The sequence below is a fragment of the Eretmochelys imbricata genome, chromosome 1 (genome assembly GCF_965152235.1).
Source record: "Eretmochelys imbricata isolate rEreImb1 chromosome 1, rEreImb1.hap1, whole genome shotgun sequence".
Classification (NCBI taxonomy): Eukaryota; Metazoa; Chordata; order Testudines; family Cheloniidae; genus Eretmochelys; species Eretmochelys imbricata.
The window spans coordinates 67,532,605-67,556,645 of NC_135572.1; positions in this window are offsets into that span (position 1 = coordinate 67,532,605).

Genomic DNA, 24,041 nt, shown 5'->3' on the forward strand with positions numbered 1-24,041 from the left:
AGAAAAACAAATAATTGTCATGTGGCTGAATCCTGCAGTCCATACTCAGTTTTTCCCCAGTCCACAAAACTGTCACAGAAGCCTGTGACCATTTTGCTGAAATAAAGAGTTAAGCCTGAGAAAGGACTTCAGGTTTTGGCCACTGCTATCACGTACCAGAAAGAAAATGGTACAAATGGAAGAATTCAAAGTTTTCAGATTTGGAACCTAAAAAAAAAATTATAATGCTCAATATTATATAACTACAAAAATAAATACATGGTAATGTAATTAATATCACTTTGTGAGGATATATGAACTTGCTGAATTACTCCAGTAATAATTACTACATAATCCACAGTTTTAGATCTCTTGATAACTCTTTAGCTTAGAAGGAAAAACTAATCACATAATTGCTCTCCCATTATGTGGTTGTTACCATGTAAAGTAGTTGGCACTCAGCTAACTAATTCAGGTGTGATTACAGTTTTACGACTTGAGTATTTGTGCCTATTTAAAAACAAATCTTACTGTGTGTTTCCAGAAAGGAAAGTAGAAACTACATGAAAAAAAAAAACACAAAATTTAATAAGCAAACATGACAGGCAGCGGGTTCAGTGGGTAAAGTAGTAGACTAGAATTCAGGATGACCAGGATTCTGTTCTTGGCTCCACCACTCACTTTTTTTGGAACCTTGGGCAAGTCACCTTACCTCGCTCTGTACCTCTGTTGGTGGAAGTGATAGCTATGGTTCATTTAACCCAAAGCTCTAAGGAACTTTACTCTGTGCGAGGTGGTGTCATGAAATAAATCAATGGAGACACGTCTGTCCGACCGATAGATGGCTGGCACAAATGGTACAACACAAGAGTGCTTTCACTCAAAGCTATACTTTACTCAGTCTCAAGCACTTACACACATCTGTGAGAGGTTAGTAAAATACCCCAACCCTCAATAATCACCGAAGTTGGGTGTGGCTCTCAAGAGGTACAGCAGCAGCCTTCCAATTGGCCCATCTTTCAATTGCCCTTGGGGAACCCAAACTGTGTCCAAACTTCTCCCCACTTATTTATCCTTGTTGGTAAACAATGACATGTCAATCAAGAAAATTTATTAGGCAAGCAGTTTCAAAAGCTAAAAAAGATGTTTCCTCAGATTACTATTTAGCCAGATGTATTCTTGCAGAGTCTGCATACCTTGAGGCGCTGACGGACACATTCCCAGAAGGCAAATATAAATAAGCTTCTTGCTTTTCTCCTAAAACACAGACCCCAGCACATCCAACAGAGATTTCATCAAGGAGGGATGCTGGGGCAGGTAAGGTTAAGCAAGAGGCTTCTGTGAGAAATGAAGTGTGTGTGAGGACACCTAGCCACTCTTTGATGGACACCCAGCCAGCCAGTTAGCTGTAAAATCCCTCTTGGAAGCTGTTCTCTACTTGCTTTACCTGTAAAGAGTTAATAAGTCCCCAGGTAAAGAAAAGAAAGTGGTCACCTGACCAAAAGAGCCAATGGGAAGGTAGAACATTTTAAAATTGGGAAAGAAACTTTCCTTTTGTCTGTTGTTCTCCGGAGAAGGAGACATGAAGCAGCAAGGCTATAAGCAGGAATAGGGTTTAAAGTTTAACCAGATATGAAAACCATCAGATCATATCTAGAACTACTTTTAACAACCCAAATATATAAGTAAATAAGGAATGTTTAGGAAGATGTGATTAGTTTATTTCTGTTTATTTTTTAAGGCTTGTGGACTCCTCTATGCTAACCCCAGGTGCTTTTGTTTGCTTGTAACCTTTAAGCTGACCCCAAGAAAGCTAGTTTGGGTGCTTAATTTTTGGAATTGCTCTTTTAAAATCTAGCAAAAGCCTAAGTTCCAGATGTATTTTCTTCCTTTTTGTTTTTTAATAAAATTTACCTTTTTTTAAGAACAGGATGGATTTTTGGTATCCTCAGAGGTTTGTGCATATGCTGTTTGATTAGCTGGTGGCAACAGCTAATTTCCTTTGTTTTCTTTCTCAGCTCTTCCCTGGGGTGGGGTGGGGTGAAAGGGCTTGAGGGTACCGCACAGGGAGGAGCTCCCAAGTGCTCCTTTCTGGGTCCAAAGGGTTTTTTGTTTTGTTTTTTTTTTGCATTTGGGTGTGGTAGCAGCATTTACCCAGTCAAAGTCAGAGAGAACCTGTAACCTTAAAAGTTTAATACAAGCCTGGAGTGGCAAGTATTAATTTTTAGAATCCTTGTGGGCCCCCACCTTCTGAACTTGGAGTGACAGAGTGGCGATTCAGCTTTGACAGCTCCCTTTGTGGTCACCCAAACCCTGTCCTCTCCTGACTTACTCATGCTAAACTGGACAGGCCTACAAGAAGGCCTACCAGTTTTGGTTGCTTTTAGCAACATGGGTGGCAGGTGAACCCCTGCTTTGTGGCGGCTAGGCCGCCAGACCTGCCCCTTCCTCCTGAGGCACTGCCCCTGCATGTCAGAGCCCCCAAATCTCCCCCCCTTAACCGTAGGAGCCCTGAGGACACCCCCCCTCCGTGACTGGAGGAGCCCCAGCCACCCACCCCAGTAACACCTGGCTGAGCCCTCCTGCACGAGCGCTGACCAAGCCACCATCCCCACCAAATACTGATGCTCCCCAGTCGAGCCATCGCCCCCAACCGCTGGGCCACTCTGCCGAGCCGAGTGCCAGCCGTGCCAAACCACCAGTCCCCTTACCCCTGAAAGTCCCCCCAGCCAAGAAGGGCCGGACCCAGCGCCGGGCCGAGCCACTCCCTCCCCCCGCCCCTGAAGGCTCCCTGGCCGAGCTGCTGGCCCCCTGGGCACTGGGCTGATCCATCCCTCCCCCCCAGGCCAGCCCCAGCACCCGGCCTCACTCCCCCGCCAGACACCCCTAGCTTCGCACCCACTGCTGGCTTGCTCCATCCCTCCTCACTCACCCTCCCAGAGGAGGAGAGACGCTGCAAGCAGCAGGGACTTCTGGAGTGGGGGTCTGGCGGGGCAGTGGAGTGGAGGACTTATCTGCAGGCAGCAGCAGCAGGCAGTGGAGGTGTCAGGGAAAGGGGGGGGGCAGGTGTCTGACAGTGGGTCAGAGGCAGCTGCTCCAAGGAAGACTTGGCCTTCCCTGGCCTATTATACCTGTCACCCATGGTTAGCAGCAAGTATGATAATCAGTATTACACTATTGGTAATGGTCCCTGGCCTTTTACTGGTCTGTCAAAATCTCCCCATACAGGAGCATAGCTGAATAGATAGACAGAAAGTTTGATAGACTGTAAGTTCTTAGGGGCAGGGATTGTCTCTTACTATGTGTTTGTACAATATGGGGTACAATGTTGCCTCAGTCTCAGTTGGGATCCACGGGTGTTAGTTGTATACAAAATTAATTCCCACACAAATAACCTACATTCAAATGAAGTTAAGGTGCAGAGTAACTTAACGGAACAAAATACTTCAGGGATGCTGTATCTACCCCAAAACTAACTGTTATAAACCAAAGAAATTCAGAGTTAATGTAAGAAATGCACAGTTAAGGAATTCAAACAACTTCAACTCTGGTTCTGTATTGATGTCATACAGTAAGTATATAATTTTGATTAAGGCATTCTAGTGTTTGTAGTCCCAGATGAAACTGATTTTAAAGACACATTAAATTATTTTCATATATTCCCCCCTCGTAATGTCAAGGCAGGGCAGAGTTGAAAGGTTTTTTGGGAGCCTTAACTGTGAATTTCTTACCTGAACAAGTTTGGATTGCTTTATTTGTACAGCACCTAGCACAATGGACATCAGTTCCAGTTGGGACCTCTGGGCACTACCATAATACAAATAGTAAATAATAATGTTTAAAAATAATTATCACTCTCTGGCCACATACACACACAACTGTCATCAGGTATACAGCACACTGACTGCATAACCAGAAGCTCTTATCACTTGAACTAAAGGAGAATCTCTGATTGATATGTATATTTATATATATATAAATAGTGGTATTGGGGTTTATAGTGTCAAATATGTTTAATACTCCATTCAAGAGGAGAACTGTGGACGCATGGGAAGTTTTGTGATTGAATTAATGGGAGCATAATTTTCCCCATGACCTAGTCAGCCTAGTATATCATAGAGTCCATTCTATTGAAGTATAACTTATCCATATCTGATTTGTATTGGAGCACAGGTAACATCCAGATTCAATGGGTCAACTAAACTGTAATCAAGGAGGCCGCCGATAACCGGTATTGGCACCCTCTGCCCTGACACTACAGCTCTGATCCCAGCCCGGTGCAGATGAAGGGATAGGAGATGAGCCTGCCCTGCACTCACTCTGTAGCAACGGCTTCTGTCCCATGGGGCTGGGCTGGGCTCCCTGCCCTGGCTGTTACAACCCAGTACGCAGGGTTGCAATGTCACTCACATTTGGTAGTTCAAGATATTTTAATGCAAGAGAAGAGGAAGCCAAGCTGGGGAAGCCTAGGAAGGGGGTAGGAGCCATTGTCTGGAAGAACTCTACCACTGTTTAAGACAGGAAGGGACCATTGTGATCATTAAGTCTGACCTCCTGCATAAAACAGGCCATAGGACTTCCCTGAATTAATTCCTGATTCAAGTCCAATAGCTATGGTTGAACTACAGCATATCTAATCTTGATTTAAAAATTTCCAGTGATGGAGAATATTCCACAACCCGTGGTAAGTTGTTCCAGAGGTTATTTATTACCTTCACTCTTAAAAATTTGCATCTTATTTCTATTCAGAATTTGCCTGACTTCAACTTCGTCATTGGTACTTATATCTTTGTCTGCTAAACTGTCACATTTCTGTTCCCCAGGTAGGCACTTATAAACTGGGATCAAGTCAGCTCATAACCTTGCCTTTGTTAAGTTTAACAGAATGAACTCTATGAGCCTTTTGCTATAAGACATGTTTTGCAATCCTTTAATCATTCTTGTGGCTCTTCTCCGAACCTTCTTGAAAGTTTTAGTATCTTCCTTGAAATGAGGATGCCGGAAAAGGACACAGTATTCCAGCAGTGGCCAAATACAGAGGTAAAATAACCTCACCACTTTTACATGATATTCCCATTTATACATCCATGGATCATTTTATCCAGAGCCTCACACTGGAAGCTCATGTTCAGTTGATTATCCACCGTGACTCCTAAGTCTTTTCCAGAATTGTTGCTCCCAGGAATAGAGTCCCCCATCCTGCAAGTATAGCCTACATTCTTTGTATCCAGATATACGACTTTACATTAGGCCATATTAAAATACATACTGTTGCTTGTGCCCAGTAAACTGTACAAGTAATCTCTTCTCTTTTTTTTAACCATTCCACAAATCCTTCACATTTTTCAGTAATGATTTTATGTTGTTTTCTTCTAGATCATTGATTAAAAAACATAGGGCAAAGAATCAATCCCTGTGACACCCCACTAGAAACATATCCACTTGATGATTGTCCATTTACAATTACATTTTGAGACCTGCCAGTTTTTGATCTAATGTTGACTCTGCCATGTTGGCTCTGTATCTAGATTCTTAATCAAAATGTCACAACCCATAAGTTGTTCAAGGGTTGGTTAAGTTGGATTGTACACAATGTTTGTAGGCATAGGACAGACACAGTGAATGGATGAGTGTACATATGTCAGAGAGAAAAAACTCAAATAAGGATATTTAAAATCATGGATTTTTCATAATTTAATGTAACTAAGTGCCCTGGGGGGTTGTTTCTGTTTTTTTGGTATGAAGACTGGTTGGGTAACTATAACACAGAAAAAGTTCAAAGTGGTATGCTCAGATCAGGGAATCATTATCTGTGCCATCACTATTTATGTGTCCCCCTATTTATATTTATGTGTCCCCCTATTCAAGAGCAAAAGGGAAAAATTAGGAACGATATGCTCAATAGCCATCCAGATGGCAAGACAGGCATATGCCACTCACTACTGTAAGGGACTGAGATTATATATACAATAGCCACCCAAAAAAGAAAATGTATGATTTGTAGATGACAATCTAACCCTGAAAGGGAAAGAGACAGTTATTGACAGTTTCAAAGGCTACACACACACACATAGCTGCATTAAGTAAATGATGACTCACAAGACAGCAATACAACTTGGCTATTTGTAATAGCTATGATGGACAGACTTTTATATATATATATATATATATATATATATATATATATATATATATATATATAAAGGAAAAGCTGTAAGCAATCCCCACACTTCTACAATTTTGCCTCAATTTTCAGAAGTTTAAAGCATCATTTGTCTATTCCTGTATGCTGGTGAAAGTAGTCTCAAGGTACTCATCAGTCATTCCCATCTCTTTTTTGATTACTCGGGCTCATTTTCCATTCTAAAATAGTAGCTTTCTGAATACTGCTCCCACTGTGAGTGGGTGTTGGTTAGTGTACAGTGATTTAACCTATGCCAAAGTTTAATCACTAACAATCATAGTTATAAACTGGATACAGAGATGGAAAATAACATATCAAGTTTTGTTTGTTTTTCCCTGTAATTAACCAGATGGTGGTACATTACAACTATCTTATTATTTTTTAATGTTAAAATAGTTTAGATGTATTAAAAAAGATGAAGATTTATAAGAAGTGCATTACTCTTTTTCCTAGTATTATATTCTGTTTGATTTAATTTCAAATAACAGAGTTTTTAAAAGAGCACAAACTTGCTGTTTGTTTTTTCTACCCTGTTATTTTAAAGGCAAAATTGCAGAGGAATCAGTCTGGCCTTTCTATTCAGGCAAATTTAGAAAATGGGTGTGCAATTCTGGGCATCCACATTTAGAGGCCCTCCCCATTTCTTTTATTTACCTATCCTCGATATCTCACAAGTCAAAATGTCTTCTATACCATTAGCACATGGAATCCTCCATTACGTGATGATGCATGCATGATCCTGGCCCTTTTTTTCTGATACGAATTGGAAATGTTACAAATACCAAACTTCACAGATGACAGTGCCCATCTGCTAATTATATTTCAGCCAGCCTCTTGCTATAGTTTTAGGTATGCTCCAGATACCAGGGCTCTAAAAATGCAGAAACAAATTCATAAAGGCACTATGATATTCAATATAATTGTTCATGTATTGGGCTGCTCATGTTAAGATACAACAATGCCCTTATTAAATCAAAAGTGGCTTGCTACTAAAGATTCAGGCTCTGATTCAATAAGTTACATGAGAATGTGTGTAACTTTAAGCATGTGAGCAGTCACATAGATTTCACGGGGGACCGTCGATGGGCTTAAAGCTAGGAATGTGCTTACTCACCTTGCTGAATCAGTGCTTAATTGTTTAAGTCCTGCAACTCTTTTTCACACTATAAGAAGATTTCTAAATCCAGAAAGACCAATTCCGCCAGTGTATTTATGCAAAAGTTTTGCAATTTTATTATTTCATGTATAAGCTCTCAAGTTTGAGAGCAGACTATATATCAACTTAGTCTCCTAATTACAACATGGAAATGTTTCAGCAAATTTTAAAGAACATTCAATAACACCTGTTTTGAAGAAACCCTCCTCATCAGCTGAGTATATGTCTAAATTTCATCCTGTCTTAGATGTACAGTATGCTCGCTCTCTCTAAGGTGCAGTGCTTCAAAAAAAATCACTCAGACTCAATTATAAACTCATTTAATTCAATTCAACCCATCTGAACAAATTCATTCAGGTTTCAGAATACCTCACAGCACAGAGGTGGCTCCACTGACAGTGTACAATCATCTACTGAATGCAGCTCACTCAGGTTCCTTTGCACATCTGGTCTTTAAATTGCTCTGTGGCATTCAACACCCCTGAACATGGTATTCTGCTGGCAGGTTTAGAATCCATTATTAGGATCTTAGATACTGCCTTTGTCTGGTTCCAATCATAGTTGAAATGTACGCTGTTGACAGTCTCCATCAGTTGTTTTATAGCTAGAGATGGACCCAAACTAAAACCCCATGTCTATATAACCCTAAACTTTGTGTTGGCTGAAAAACAAATGTGAACTCTGTAATTCAGGCCCATCTATTGCTACATATATATGATCAAAAATCCCTCTGCTATGAAGTACCCTCCATATCTGACGTAGGTCTTCTTTCCTTGTGCATGCAGATGTTAGCACTTTATACCATTATGAGGAATTATGACTAGAGTTTTCACTGTTACTAAAGAAGTTAGAGAAAGCAAATATCTACTAGATCATCTTGTCCATTGTCTTGATATATTAAGTCAATCTAATTAATCTCCCTGACAATGTAAATATCTACCATATTAGGTCATGTGGCTGCAACTAAGATGTGAAAATTACACTTATTTATCTTATTCTATTATTTTACTATTATTCATTATCATTATTTGTATTATTGTAGCGTCAAGAGGCCCCAATCAGAATCAAGTCTCCATTGTTCTAGGTGTTGTAAAAACATAGGGCTGGATTTTGCAACCCTTTGTGTTGCTGGTGAGTAAATGAGTAGCCATTGATTTCATTGCTCACCAATATGAGTCAAGGTTACACCATACAGTTTCTAGGAAGATAAGTTCTCTGCTGTAGTTATTGTGCTTAACCTAGAGATCTACTTTATTGCTTTTATGACATATAGCTAGAGAATTATATGAAAAGTAACGAAATGCAATTGAAATGTTGCAAGTTTTAAGAGCTGCAGGATTGTGTTCAATGTTAATGCTTACTGACAGTTTGAACTGTGTCCCTTGGAAACTGATGGTGATGGTGACATTACTGAAAGCAAAAAAAGAGTGTATAAAACAGCTGCTGGGTAAGAGCACAAAACAAATCTAGTGTGTGCCCCATAAGGGCTGTAAAGAGGAATGGGGTTAACATTCATAACACATGAAGAAAGGAAATACTCTCAAAAACTAAAGAAAACAATGGTTCATTAGAGTCCAGTTCTCTCCTCCAAGTTTAGGGAGAAAATATATTAAAATATGATTTTTTTGTTGAATAATGAATATTAATATGAACAAGGAAGCTGTCTGGATTACAGTGGCAGTTCAGGGAGTATTAACACAAATGTGGGGATTTTTTTTCCAGTTGGGAGGAGTGTTTTTTTCTTTTTCTTTTTATGCATACACCATAAGTGAAAATTATTCTTTTTTATTACCCAGAACCAATGCTGTGTTAAGAACAAAGAATAACCCTTCAAAAATAAATCACTGAATTGTTATTAACAAATACTGAATTAAATTGTAGATAGATGCTACTGTGAAAATAACCTGATACTCTGATAATCAGTGCTACATGAAAATCCAAGATAGATGAAGAGGTTAAGGAGAAAATTCTGGGCACATACTGCAAGAACTCCCCTTGACTTCCATGGGAGTAGGATGTTAGGTTTGTCCTAAAGGAGAAAAAATAAGTCATCTGGGGTTCCTCAAGCCTAATACCTGGGATAACCTCTCTAGTCCAACCTTCTCTTGGATGGCATTTGAGTACTGATCCGTAAGTCGTAGCATCAAGGGTGTTCTCTTCTTTATCGCATGTTTTCAATGGGGACCCATCTATGTCATCTTCTGTCATGCAGCCATACTGGTTGCTTCAGGCCTCCATCTCACAGGCTGTTCCTGCTGCTGCCACAGCCTGCTTACCTGCTTGGCCACTCTGCTTGTCATCCAGCCCCCTTGTCCCAGATCTCATGCTGCCTGTTACCTTGACCTTGTTTCACCGTCAACTTACAGGCTTCTGTCTCCATCCTGCAACTCGCACTCATACAACAGAACTCTGTCTTCTCATCTCATTTGCCTCATCTCTCTGACCCGAGCTTCTCACTTCCTTTCCCAAGTCATTCTGAGCAATACAGAATGTTAATCAGGATCAATGCCCACCTCAGGAGTACCTAAAGAAGCTCATTCTTTGGTGACAATGGTGACATGGGGTGGTAGGCGATACCCAGTAATGAGTCAAGAGTTTCATTAAAATTATACCGTAAAGTATCATGGTATTTTTAGGCTAAGGACATTATAAACACAGATTATGTTGCTGTTGAAAATATCTCCAATGACTGTTTACCAAAAAAAAGCGAAAATGAATGTTACTCCCATGCTGAGACTCTCTACTCTTTGCCAAGTGTAAGCCGGCAGCAATTTTGTAGCCCAGTTATAAATCCCTGAAAAGGACAGTTTATGATGAAAACATTGACAGACCTAACTGTAATTGCACAAACACATCACTACCATGAAGACTGTAAATGAAAAATAATAATAAAAAAAATCAATATCATCCTGGTCACAAAATCTGTTATTGTCCTTGTCTACAGCTTAAAATTATATTCTTCCTTCTGTCTGGATTTGTTTTTTTGTTTTTGTTTTTTAAATACAATAGAATAAAATATGAGCATTGAAAGGTAAATATAATGTATGAATGAATATTTTGTACATATTACATGATGATTTAGTTGGGGATTGGTCCTGCTTTGAGCAGGGGGTTGGACTAGATGACCTCCTGAGGTCCCTTCCAACCCTGATATTCTATGATTCTATGGTTCTATTCTAGGCACAAAGGGTAAAATTCAGCTCAGTGTAGAAAGCAGAAGTGAAAAAAAATCTGTCAATGTGTTGTTTTTTTTAACGGAAAATTGATTTTTCAATTAAATGGAATTTTCACTGAAAAAGGTCATTTTCATTGACATTTTTATGCATTCATGAAAACACCTGAAAAATACAGACAAACAAACTGAGAGGGTGCAGGGGGTAGGAGGGGTAGAATCATTTCCCAACCTGTTCTAGAACAGAGCCAGCACAAGGTTCACAACCAACATAAGTTCTAATTAAACCCTATTTTGAGGACTTAAATGGCATTTAAGTCATGCTTAGGTCGTGTGCTCGTTCTATAGAAGGGGTGAACTTTGTTTATAGGGTTAGTTTATACTACAAAGGTTTTGCCAGCATAGGTATACTGGCAAATCCCCAACCCTTGCCCCCGTGCCCATGCTGAGTATACTGGCAAAGTAAATTCATTTGCCAGCATAGTTAAACCACCTCCATGAATGACATAAGCGATAAAGCCAAAAGAACTTTTTTGCCAGAATAGCTGCGTCTACAAAGGGGTTTTGCCAGCATAGCTGGTTGGACTGATATAGCTATGCTAACAAAACTTTGTAACATAGACCCGGCCTTACTATAATACATGCACAAATACTGACTTTGTATCCCAACTTCTTTGACAGGTCGCTGCAAACTTCATATTTTGATTTGGTTTGTAAGACCTTTCTTTCCTTTAGCGAAAAGGAAGTCTTCTTTGGAATGGTTTCCAAAAAGATAAACTGATTTGTACTGGAGCTGAAAATGTACGTATGGAAATTTGTTTCTACCTTTTCCCATTTGAGGATGGTTTCCTCAAAGTAACGTAAATTGCAGCTCCCATTACTGATTCTCTGTCCTCTGACGGCCCTAAAAAGGATATACCACATTTGTATGGTTACCTAGGCCTGAATGTAATTTCACTGCAAACAGATTTATATTAAAGCAGTTAAATCTATAACAGCCATCTAGACAGGGCCAAATTCACCTCTTATTTACATGGATGTAAATCCAGAGTAACATCAATGACTGCAGTGCAGTTACTCCCGATTTACACCCCCTAAATGAGAGCAGAATTAGGGCAGATTGAGTCTCCAGTACAGGTTTAATTTTTCAACACCTATGATGTGGAGTGCAGTTTTGCACCCCAAATTACACTGGGTAATGGTAGGCAAAGATATGGAAAGGATGGCATATGAAATGCACATCTCCTACGACCAAGTCATAATGTGATTGCATTGTCTTATTGGTAAAATATAAGAGAATTTTGTATTACCAATGCATTGGCTTATCATAACATTTTCTTTTTATCAGATTTATAACTAAATAGTTGCATTGCATGGTAAGGTACTTGGCAAATCTGTTAAACAGAACTATCAGTATATTACTGTGTCTGCATGTTTGCTTATCAAACTCTGGTGTATATTTTTATTACTACAGTTACAATTGTGCCACAAAGAAAGAAAAGATAAAGTTGTCAAACTGTGCAAGGGTGGCAGCCAATATAACTGATGAGACAAAATTGGCACTCAGAGTAAGTATGTTTAAGTGTGGTCCCATTCAAAACTTCATGTTTATAAGTGGTACAGGAAGCTTGTACTGTTGTACCATTCAGAAAGAAACTGAGAGAAGAAGGAAGAAGGCATGAAGAAAATGAATCGAAGCTTCTGAGTTCTGAACTGCAGAACTGGCATCAAATTGGTTACCTTTTTTATTGACCACCAGAAAGCTCTGAATAAGTGATACACAGTATGTCAGGTAGTCTTTTTTGTCACTACCTAAATTACTTTTGGATAGTTCAGCACATCTCCAGCTACAATCTCATATTGGCAAACATCGCAATACATTAAGTAATACCTGAATGAAATACAATGTTCAAAATCAATACTGCATTTTCTGCAGCTTTCAAGCACATTATGAAATGTTCAATATAATATGCACATACAATTATTGCCCCACTTTCAGCTTTCACATTTTATTTACTAAATGAAAACTTGATAATTGATCGAGTACAAAATGCATTTCAACAGAGCTGCAAACAGTTCTTTATGCATAAAAGATATTTTAAAATGTCAGATTGGCTAAAATCTAACTTTTTGTTTTCCTCTTGACATTCCAGATCTTCTGATGCCATGGTGACTTGCTTGAGATGATGCTAGCATTTCTTTCTAACAGAAACATGTTTACTTTAGCAGTGGTTAATAATAGATCCTATAAAGGCTAAACTGTTTCCCTTTGGGTGAGAATAGATGCCATCTGCTTTTCAAAACTGTGACAGCTCCCTTTGGGCATTTCCACCCATATCATTAGTCTTACTACCATGCATGACTAAAAAGTAGAACACAAACTGATTCATGAAAAGAATGGTTAACTTTGCAGATCATTCTCCTGCAGGTAGATCAGTTCCCAGTCATGAGAGAAAATGTATAGTGGAGAAATATTCTGATAAACGGTCAAAAACACTCATCCTCATTCAAAGCAATATCGAAAGAATCAAGGTATTGAGTAAAATTGGACATTTTTTCATGAAAAATTACGATTTTTAACACATTTTCACTTATTTATTTAACTAAATTATAGAACTGCTTGACAACTTTCAAAACACTGGAATTGTCAATGAAATGAACAATACAAATATTCTTTACTGGACATTTTCACTATTTTTCAAGCTGTTCTAATACTGGGAGGTTCAGTTATAGAGGCTTCTTCTTAAATAACAGCTAGCACTTTCTCATGCATTTAAGGTTTTGGAATGAAAAGTTTTTGGCATCTTTGGTTTAGTGAACAGGATCTAATGTTAAATCCATATTTTGTTTCAATTCACTCCTGTCATTAAATACTGGTGCAGTATTTATGTGATCAATATTTATATATATAAATATGTGTATTGATTCAATATTTCTCTCGGATTTTTTTAAAGATAATGAGATACACCTAATAAAGGCGGTGTTGTTTTTTCACAACGTTTCTGAAAGCCAGGTCAATTCAAGTAAACAATTATCAGGATATGATGTTACAGGATCCTTTTATTTTTAATTCATTTCAAGTCACTTTTAATTATTAGATTTTGAATTAAGCACCTTATCTCTTTTATACCACCATAGGATATTATTTTAGTGATTTAGTATTTATTTAAGGGGAAATCATCTACAGAAAAAGAGTTTATTAGGACGGGAAATTATATAAACCATGATCGATGGTCTGGAATTAACCATGAAAGTATCTGATTTCTAACCAAGAGGACTGGATAATGAAGAAATCACAGGAGTGAAGCTTAAGCAATTTACAGAGTCAATGAGAGAATTAAGATAAGTCTATTTCCAATATAGCCAGTTCCAAGCATTCAGAAATCAGGAGTAAGGTCCCTAAAAAATAAAAACAGTGTTAATTTAAAAATACATTTCTAACCGTTTATATTTGCTTTCAGAGTTTTGAGCATTTAGGGATCATACTTGAAAGTTTTTCTCTGAAACAATAAGGGTTAGAACCTTACTCCCTTACTGTCTCTTTCTCTCTCTCTCTTTCTTTGAATGAAAGCTAAGGCTCTCATGAAATTACTAGACTCCAGGAGCTGGTCTTTAAGAAAACCAGCAAATATGAGCCTTGTGATAAAATCACAAGAAGTGTCAGCATTCTATTTCTGAAACATGCATTTTAATGATAAAAGAGAAATAAAATGTCATAGAAAATGTTTAATGTTTCCAAGTTCAGCCTGTTGTGAGTATATCTTGTTATGCAATTGCTGTTATAAATATTGCAATGCTAATGTACGTAGCACAAATTTAAGGCCAAATTCTGCTAGGCATACTCACATTGAGATCCGTTACTCAGTGAATTGCCCCCAACGATTTCTATAGGACTTCTCATGAAGTCAAGTGCATCTCAACGTAAGTGTGGCAAAACTGGGCTCTAAAACCTGCACTGAAGTTCTTTGTAAAGCAAATCTTTCAGTGGGAGCAAATCAATGGGAGTTTACCCTGGAATATCAATCCCTTGAGTACTAGTTATGCAGAGGTAGTCAGGGTAATGCTCATTTCTGAACATATGGCCTAAAGTGTCACAATGCCAAGTGAAAGAGAAACAGAAGAAGAGAAATATTTGAGATTTGAGAAATTTGACTCTGAATGCATGAGGTCTGAGTCTATTCACACCATTATAGTGTGCCAGTAGAAATCAGGACATGGGGTGATTGCAACAGCGTATGGTAATTCCCATTCTGCTGTGGAGCCTGGAGCTGCCCTGCTCACCCCAGGAAGTGGACGAACCAGGCAGGGAGAGAGCATGACTACCATGCCTTGAGAATGCATTGATTGAGCCCATTGACTGGGCACCCTTTGCCAGTAGGGTTTCTATGGTGTCTCAACCATAAAGGAAACCTGCTCTCCACTAGTGGAAACCTAAGGAAAGGCAGAAGTGGCAATCCTGCCTTCCCATGGGTGAATGCCCATCCCCTCGTGTAAAGTGGCACTTCTCTGTGCTGAATGGAGTGGACTGAGCCCTCTTTCTGTAGTAAGAAGTGTAGTTACTCATTTGCTGCGTGTGTGTTCTTCCCAGATAGCTGGCCCAGCATACCTCGATCAAACTGTCCAGGAAGACAACAACACTCCATTTGTAGCAAAAGCACATGGCCCCATTTACTGTTGACGAACCACGGTATTAGTATTACAGGTAAACTTAATTGATGTGTGCCTGTGACAATGGACTCAGCTCGGTGAATGGCAGGACTTTCCATTCCCCCCTTGGCTGGACAAAGACTCACACCCTATGATCCCTCTTTATACACTGATACAACGAAGTTATGTATTGCCCCTCTTACGCGGTTAGTTACAACCCCTTTCCCTTGTACCTGTAGGTTCAATCAAAGCATCTCTATCCATCACCCTGTCATCCTAAGCTTATCTTTAAGAGGGGTCAATGTGTCCTTGTATCGTCTTCCAAGAGTACATTTACACCATAACACCGGTAGCAGGGTGTTCTGGCACTACCCTTCCAGAATGTGTTCATGTGAATACTTAGTGTCTAGGAGCGCTTGTGTTTTTGTAATGCCAGCCCTGTTCTTGCCAAGTTCTGTGAACTTGCAAGTAGGTATGTTTTGTGACGAGGCCTGACTTTTGCTCATAATCAGGCTCTCTTCTTCTACTACAGAGAGCACTGGTAAAACAGAAAGGTGTCAGAAAGGAAAGCAGTATGGAGTAATCTATGTCACTGAAGGGAGTAAGGTAACTTTCCGGGTTATGCATACAAGTTTTTAATAATGTGATTCCAAAGCATTTTCAGGCAGTCTTCTTTCTTCTCTTTGCTAAATATTGTTTTTTTGAAATCCCTGTCACTGTTTCAGGTATCAGTACCATATAGATCCTAGACTTACCAATGTGAAGGTTATGTTGTCTGGGGCACCATGGAATAGGAGAAACACCACAGAGTATGCAATATCAAGATATTATCTACATGTGTTGTGACTGTAGATGCCAGTTGGCTTAGATGCTGGCATAGGGATTTTCATTTTTTAGCAATGGTGGGGTCCCCTTAGAAGAGAAGCTTTGAATAAGAAAGGCAGTTAAGTGGGGCTGAGGGAAAGAGAGAAGGATCATATCTTCACAATATGTTATGCTGTCATAAAAATTATATTGGTAATGCATTTGACATATTGATGTGTTACAGCCAAATGCCATTTTTAACTAGAAATGGCGAAACAGATGCCCCCTGAAATCTATCTATTCCTTTTGAAGCCTCTTGTGTTTCTTTTTTTTTCTTGGAAGAAAACCTTGTCATTCATGCTAGCAATTCTAAAGTGCTTTATTTCCACACCTCCATAGGTAAAGCTTTTCTAATGTAATTTGTTTTCTCTCACATATTAAGAAGCAGTAAAGGCCCTCAAAGGAAGCAGAAATAGAAAATAACTTGACAATTGTCCACAGTTCTTATTAACAGTGGCATAGAATTCTCCAGTAATGGGGCCAAAATACTACATCTTAATTTTACTTCTCCAGTGATTTACACCATTATTCTAGATGACTATAGTTGCTTGTTTTTAAATAAAAGATGATTGTGTCTGGCTGCAAAAAAAAAGGCCAATTTATCTTCCTGCTTAAACTCAATTTAAATCCATGCAATCTAATTAAAGATAAGTGAAAGGATATGGCCTTAAAAAAATCCAATTTTTTCTCCCCAATCATTTATCTGATTAAGCAAATTCAACCTCCATTCCTAAACAAGAGCTACCTTCCTAAATATCCTATATCTCCTTGGAGTAATCCAAGTCCAAACACCACTTTGTTTTACAAAAAAAGAAAAAGTGGACTTGTGGCACCTTAGAGACTAACAAATTTATTTGAGCATAAGCTTTCGTGAGCTAAAGCTCACTTCATCGGATGCTGTAGCTCACGAAAGCTTATGCTCAAATAAATTTGTTATTGTCTAAAGTGCCCAAGTCCTCCTTTTCTTTTTGTGAATACAGACTAACACAGCTGCTACTCTGAAACCTGTCATTTTGTTTTAGTTCTCCATGGCTATAGGGTCATATATGCTACAGGGAATATAGGACATGATACCTCACTTTTTGCCAACTCCATTACTTACACAGTAGTCTGAAAAAATTGGGGGGCAAGGGGGAGGGGAATCAGCTATCCCATTGCTTGCAGGGAGGGAGTGGGAAGGGGGGAGCAGAGCTGTCCAGAGCTGCTGAGCTCTTTCTGCTGTCTTCTACCTCCTCCTTCCCTCTCCTGAGAGAAAGGTTTCTAAAGGAAAGGGGAGAGAGTTCTGCCTGTTTTCCTCCGCAGCTTTGATTGGCAGCAGTACCCCAATAGGTGGGCAAGTGGGGAAAGCAGACAATCAGAAGGTTTTTCTCTCCTGGTACTGAAAATTTTCACCCATCTGACCCAGCCCAAGTTGTAGAAATTTTACTTCCCAGTTCTGCAACCAGTTTTGACCTGTCTCCAGTCTCTGCTGAACTCATGCGAATCAAAATTGTATCAAAATCTCACTCATCTGCTCTGGAGGTTTGAGTGTGGCTTATTTTGGTTTATCTTAAACCAGTTCCTAAGCATATGACGCTAAACCGAAATCCACCTTTTCAACATGCAGAGTTCCCCTGGTTTAACTTGTGGTGTGATTTTAAACCAATTTATTTAAACCATGGCAGAAAGCTGTGTGGCTAATCTTATGTCAGTTTAAACTGATATACGTCCTTTTAACTAAATAGGTTCAAAATCACAACGTGAGTTAAACCAGTGCAACTCTGCATGTAGACAAGACCTAGAGAAATCTGGTGAGGTGACTTGACCAGCAGCCTTGACACTGTCTCATTAAGACTGGTTTAATGAGAATATCAAGAATACCAAAAATTCTCAGTAGCTGTTACAGAAATTTCAAAATGATAAAAATATATTAAATATTTTGAAATCTGGTTATGTCCATTTGCACAATTCAGGTGGCATAAAGGGGCTGTATGTAATCCATCTGAAAATCATCAGCAGACAATTCCCCTGGCATACAGGAAATCACTGCTGGAACATCTGTGCCACCATCCAGCTGTGGGCCTCAGTCCTCCTCCCCCAGCCCTGCATTTCTCGGCTTAAGGGGTGAATTGGGGAAGGGATATGTTCATGGTGGAGCTCTGTTCTGCTATGCCAAACCTCTGCTGGCATAATTTAGAGCTGCAGCTCTAAGTGGCCTCTGGGCTTTGCCTGTCCCTCAGAAACATTGAGCTGGAATCTGACATCCTCCCTGACCCCTGCCTCCCCCCGGCCCTCCACACACACACACACCACTCTCCTGCGTAAGCAGAGGTCTGGACCCATTGTGACTTCCATCTCAAAATCACAGGACACTGACTTTTTCAACTGACTTCATGATCAGAAATTGTCTCCTTTATGTGTGAAATCATTCTAAATCAAAGGTTAAATATCCATATGGATGTGGGCTGCAATCCAGCTTCTCAAGACAGCAGCTTCTCTTTTCAGAGACATATGCACTATATGTGAGTGATGGATTTTTTCATACATCTTTAAGCTGATATTGCTGCTGTGAGAGGGAGAGCAAGATGTGTACATGAGATTCTGATATTTAATTTTACCGACAATAGAACTAATTAAAGCTGTAGGTTCTTTTAAGTAATCATAGGTGATGCATGTGTGAGTAATACTAGTGAAGGCTAGTATAAAAAGGCAAACTAGTTTTATTATGTAGCTATGGGTTACACTAACAAACACTGATTACTACCATGTAGAAGGAGCCAGATACATGGTTTCTCTGAAATTCTAATTAAACTGTTAATTAATGGATGTTGATTACTTTAATGTAGTTAACACAATTAAATAGCATGGAGAGAGCAACATAATATATAGTAATAAATAAGGGAGAGAACCACAGTTTTGAATTTCAGCTCATTCCCCTCATCTCACCTCTTTCCCTCCATAATCCACGTCACTATCAAGACGTGAGCCAATACTCCCCCTTACCATTTTGTACGTGGTTTCACTTTCTCCAACTTAATTTTGTCTGTTTAGGTTGCAGGCATTTTGGGCCAGGAACTATATCTTCTTTTTTCTCTGTACAATACTTAGTATATCTTGGACACCATAACAAAATAAGTGGTCTGTACCATTCTGAGTGAAATAATGATAAAGTATTAAGGAAAATTCTTTATGCTACTGGAAATTACAAAGTCAGCAAAGTTCCCTGCCTTGGAGACGCATTCTCCAGCATGCATTTAGGGTTTAATTATAGTGCTATTGATGGGCTTGTGACAGATATAGCTATTTACTAATTAATACAAGACCAGACTATGGATCAGATTCAATTTTCTGTTACACCAATGTGATGATGTGGAAATCTGTCTGTACAAACTTAGAAGGACAAGATGGGTGAGTGAATATCTTTTATTGAACCAAATTCTGTTGGTGAGAGAGAGACAAGCTTTTGAGCTTACATAGAGCTCTTCTTGAGGTCTGAGGAATGTACAAACCTATGAATTCTGGACATAGGTACTGACTTCCCCTCTGCCCCATGGGTGCTGCCAAACAGCTGTTAGGCCGTGGGCGGGAAGTGCTGGGAGGGAGGAAGAGTAGCGGGGACGCAGCGCACTTGGGGAGGGGGACAGGGGAAGGAAGCGAGGCGGGGGAAGGAGGAGCTTGGCCCCCGGTGGGTGCAGAGCACCTGCTAAGTTTTCCCCGGGGGTGCTCCAGCCCCGCAGCACCCACGGTGTTGGCGCCTATGATTCTGGATGATATTATCAATTATTATTATGAAAACAGCTATATTATGGGGTCCTATATGTGAGTAGATCCACCATTGCTGACCTGCAGCAGAAAGATATCAGTTGAGGTATAATGGGGAATATTTAACATTAACGATGGTGCTTTGACCATAAAAGTTATGCTAAAAAAGAAGCTACATCCTTAGAAAACCAGTTTTAGCTTAGCCCTCTGAAGGAGGTGGAAAGAGGAGAGCAGAACAAAAGACAGAACAAAGGAAGCCATGTGTTGGAATTGGGATTTAAACAGAGAGCCACACCAGAACAGAGGAAGCAGGAAAGGGTCAGACTGGTCAAGGATAAAAACAGCAAGCTGACCCAAGAAGATGGCTCCATGTTGGAGCTCACAAGCCATGTACAGAAGTAGGACTCTGGAAAACGCAAGGGACTCTAACCCCAACCCAAAAATGCCCTGGAGTTTTGAGGGAAGTGAGGCAGGGAAACACGGGTAAGAATGATTGGTTTGGATGATTTGTACTCTCTTGGGCTTATGTATGACCAAGCAAAAGAGCTATAGGGTGTCCCTGTGTATGTTAAATGATTCACAACTACTGTGAGCCTCCAGTGAGAGTTAAACTATAAACCCGAAGGTGGTCACACCTTTAAGGTAGAGTTCTGGATGAGGATGAGCTTAAGTACAGGGGAATCCAAGGGGTTACCATTGCACCCAAGGGCATGGCAGCTGGACAGGTTCCAATTCTCAGGCTGTCATGGTAGATAAAAGGTCTGTGCTCTGTGAGCATGCCCAGGGACCCCAAGATTGGGACAGCAGCTGGACTCCATTCAGGCTCTGGGAGGCTTAAAACACCCAGGGATCCAGGAAACCAAAGGCTTGGATTCCCCTTACAGAAGTGTGTGTGTGTGCGGAGGAACTGGAATGGTGACAACCAGCTTCACACCATTGTGATACTACGGACTTCAGTGGAATTACACAAGGATAAAGCTGGCGTAGTGGATTGGTGAATCAGGTCCTATGACTGATGCCTGTAGGGATGTGCAGAACTAGTGAATGACCTCTTAGTCAGAAGTTTCTCACTTTTTTAAGTTCCTCCTGCAACATATGCTTATATGAAGGCTGATCCACTATAGAAAAAGTCAATAGCACAATTAAGAAATAACATGTTTTCTTTCTTTTTTTAAAAAAACTTTCCTTGCTCTTAGTTCTGCTTATCATTCTTTCAAACTATGACAGGTGCTGAATGCTGAGGAGGCTATAGCTAGTTCTACAAAATGCATTTGAGGGTCATTAGCCTAGTACCAAACACCTGACTCCATTTTTCAGGTGCCAGATGAATCTGGTTACTCATGAATATTTGGGGTAACCCGAAATATCAGGTATTTCAGCTCTGGCCCATCTGTTCCTATTTAATGCAATTTGTATGCAAAAAGTGTTTTGTATAACTTTCCAGTGGAATGTACACAGAAATTGAGTATAAATGGAGTATAAGTTATTCATGAATAGAAATTGTAAAATTGTTGACAAAAGTGGATCCATTCCCTTTACAGTTGTTGTCATCCACATGGATACACTGCATCCTAAAAACAATGATTCGACATTTTCTTTTCTTCTTAATATATTTTCATAAGAATGAGATATCAGAATTGTATGTTATTAATAGAGACTTGGAACATAAGGAAGTTCAGATTAAATTAGAACTTTTTTCTAAAATTGCCAATTACCATACTAAGGATGCAGGGGAAAAATAGCTTTGCTCTCCCAATGCTCATTACTTTTTTTTTCAGAGGGAAAAGCTTAATTTTTCTGTCTCTTTCATCTTTCCTGTGTGAGGGATGTTTTTTATATGTCTGGGAAATGCAATCCTCAAATGTAGCTGTGTACTGACTGCCTTCAAATGCGTCATTAAAAACTGGGCGTTTTATTGAACATAAGTGTATAACTGATTACTTTTTACTCATTATTTTATTAATTATTATTAATAACAATAAATATATGTGAGCTTGAGCTATAAAGTTTGGCTCCACATGTACATCCAGATTCAAATCTGATACCGAAGCCAAACTTCCCCCATGCTTGCATATATTTAGATTCAGTGTCCTGTTTAGGTCCAATTTCTATTTATTATTTCTCTGTCACTCCATCTGTCTGTCTGCCTCAGGGTTTGCTATAACACTTATCACTTCAGTATCTAAGAAACATATGCACAAAGAGGCTTAGGTGCCTAAACCCCAGATTTAGGTGTCACTGTGACCCACAAAACCATTGCTCAGCTGCCACCCAATTCTGTAGATGCCTAAACTTCATTGCAAAAGTTCCCTAGGTGCCTACATTTCTGCCTCCAGGCATATGTACTGCTGTCTCAGGCAGGTTCCTGGATGCCTTTCTCAAGCCTAAATCCCAGTGCAATTCTTAAACCAGGTGAAGATAGACATTGCTCTGTCTGTCCCATCTGTGGGGCCTGATCCAGTAGGTGTGCTCTGAGTATGCCTACTTCTACACAAAACAACTAAGGAGAGGGAGGCAGCAATGTCCATTGTAACTTCTAGCCCAGTATTTAGGGTTCTCACCCAGGAAGTGGGAAATCTCTGTTCAGTTTTCCCCACTGCCTGATGAGATGGGATTTGAATAGAGATCTCAGGAGAGTGCCCTAACTGCTGGACTAGGAATATTCTGAGGAGGGTCAACATTCCACTTTGTATTAAACATGCATTGGGCCACAGAGAGAGAATGACTTTATGGATTAGTAGTTAGAGAAGTCACCACAAAGGTGGGAAACCCTTGCTGAGATCCTCTCTTCATCAGGTAGAGGGGGGAATTGAACTAAGGTCTCCCACATCCTACCTGAGTTTTCTAATCACTGGGTTAATGATGATAAGTAGGGCCTGACCAAATTCATTGCCATGAAAAACACGTCATGGACCGTGAAGTCTGGTCTTTTGTGTGCTTTTATGCTGTACTATACAGATTTCACAGGGGAGACTAGCATTTCCCAAACTGGGACGCCTGACCCAAAGAGAGGTTGTGGGGGAGATGCAAGGTTATTTAGGGGGCTCTCAGTATTGCCCCCCTTACTTCTGTGCTGCCTTCAGAGCTGGATGGCCGGAGGGCGGCGACTGTTGGCTGGGCGCCCAGCTCTGAAGGCAGTGCCTTTGCCAGCAGCTGTGCAGAAACAGGGGTGGCATACCATACCATGTCATTCTTACTTCTGTGCAGCTGTTGGCCACGGCTCTGTCTTCAGAACTGGGCTCCCGGCCAGCAGCAGACGCAGTCTGGCCACCCAGCTCTGAAGGTAGTGCTGCTGCCATCAGCAATGAGGAAATAAGGGTAGCAGTACCACAATCCTGCCCCCCAACACCACACACAACTCCTTTTTGGGTCAGGGCCCCTACAATTATAACACTGTGAAATTTCAGATTTAAATAGCTGAAATCATGAAATTTATTATTTTTAAAATCCTATGACCGTGAAATTAACCAAAATGGACCGTGAATGAGGTAGGGTCCTAGATATAAGGAAGGTTGCTGCCACCGCTCCATCTCCACAAGCTGTTATGTGTGGAGTTAGCAATGTATTGCTGCCATTCCTGAAGGAAACAGCTTAGGCAATAAAGGTGCCTGACTCCAGGAGAAGGGTGGCAGCTGCAGAGCCAAGCAAAGATAGGCACACAATGCCCTGAGAGAGGCGGGACTTAGGACTCACCTTCTCTTTGACATCCATTATTGGCTAGCTTAGGCAGCTCCCCACCTAGTGTGCTGGCTTTTGTTGATCTAATTCTCAGGTGCCCGTCTTTTCCTATGCATTGAAGAGATGGTGAGCCAGGGCATTCAACTCACAGTCTGTGGATTCTGCTGGGTGGCTAGGGGCCAAGAAGTTAGATGTTGCAATGCTTACATCCCTTTGTGGATCCAAGTCGAAGGCTCCACACATGAGCAATCACATTGACTTCAGTGATAGTACTCAAGTGTTTAAAGGTAAGCAGATGCTCAAGTGCTTTGCTGGAGCAGGGCCTAGCTGTTCACTCTCTCTCCTCCCGCTGCCACCCTCTTGTATCTCCAAGAGTTCTTACAGTATACAGCTGAATAAGAGAAGCCCAGTCATCCACCATGGTATGTGGCTATAAAGGGCAAGTTACTGTACGGATGCTGCACTCTATCAAATTATGAGCAAAGTGCACTAAAATCTGGTGTTAGTATGTTTCTCCTCAAATATGTAGCAGGTTAGGCAACACTGTGACCCTGCATGTCAACTTCTGAGCATGGATAAAAAGTATAAGCGTCAACACTATAAATCTAACATGGAAAAAG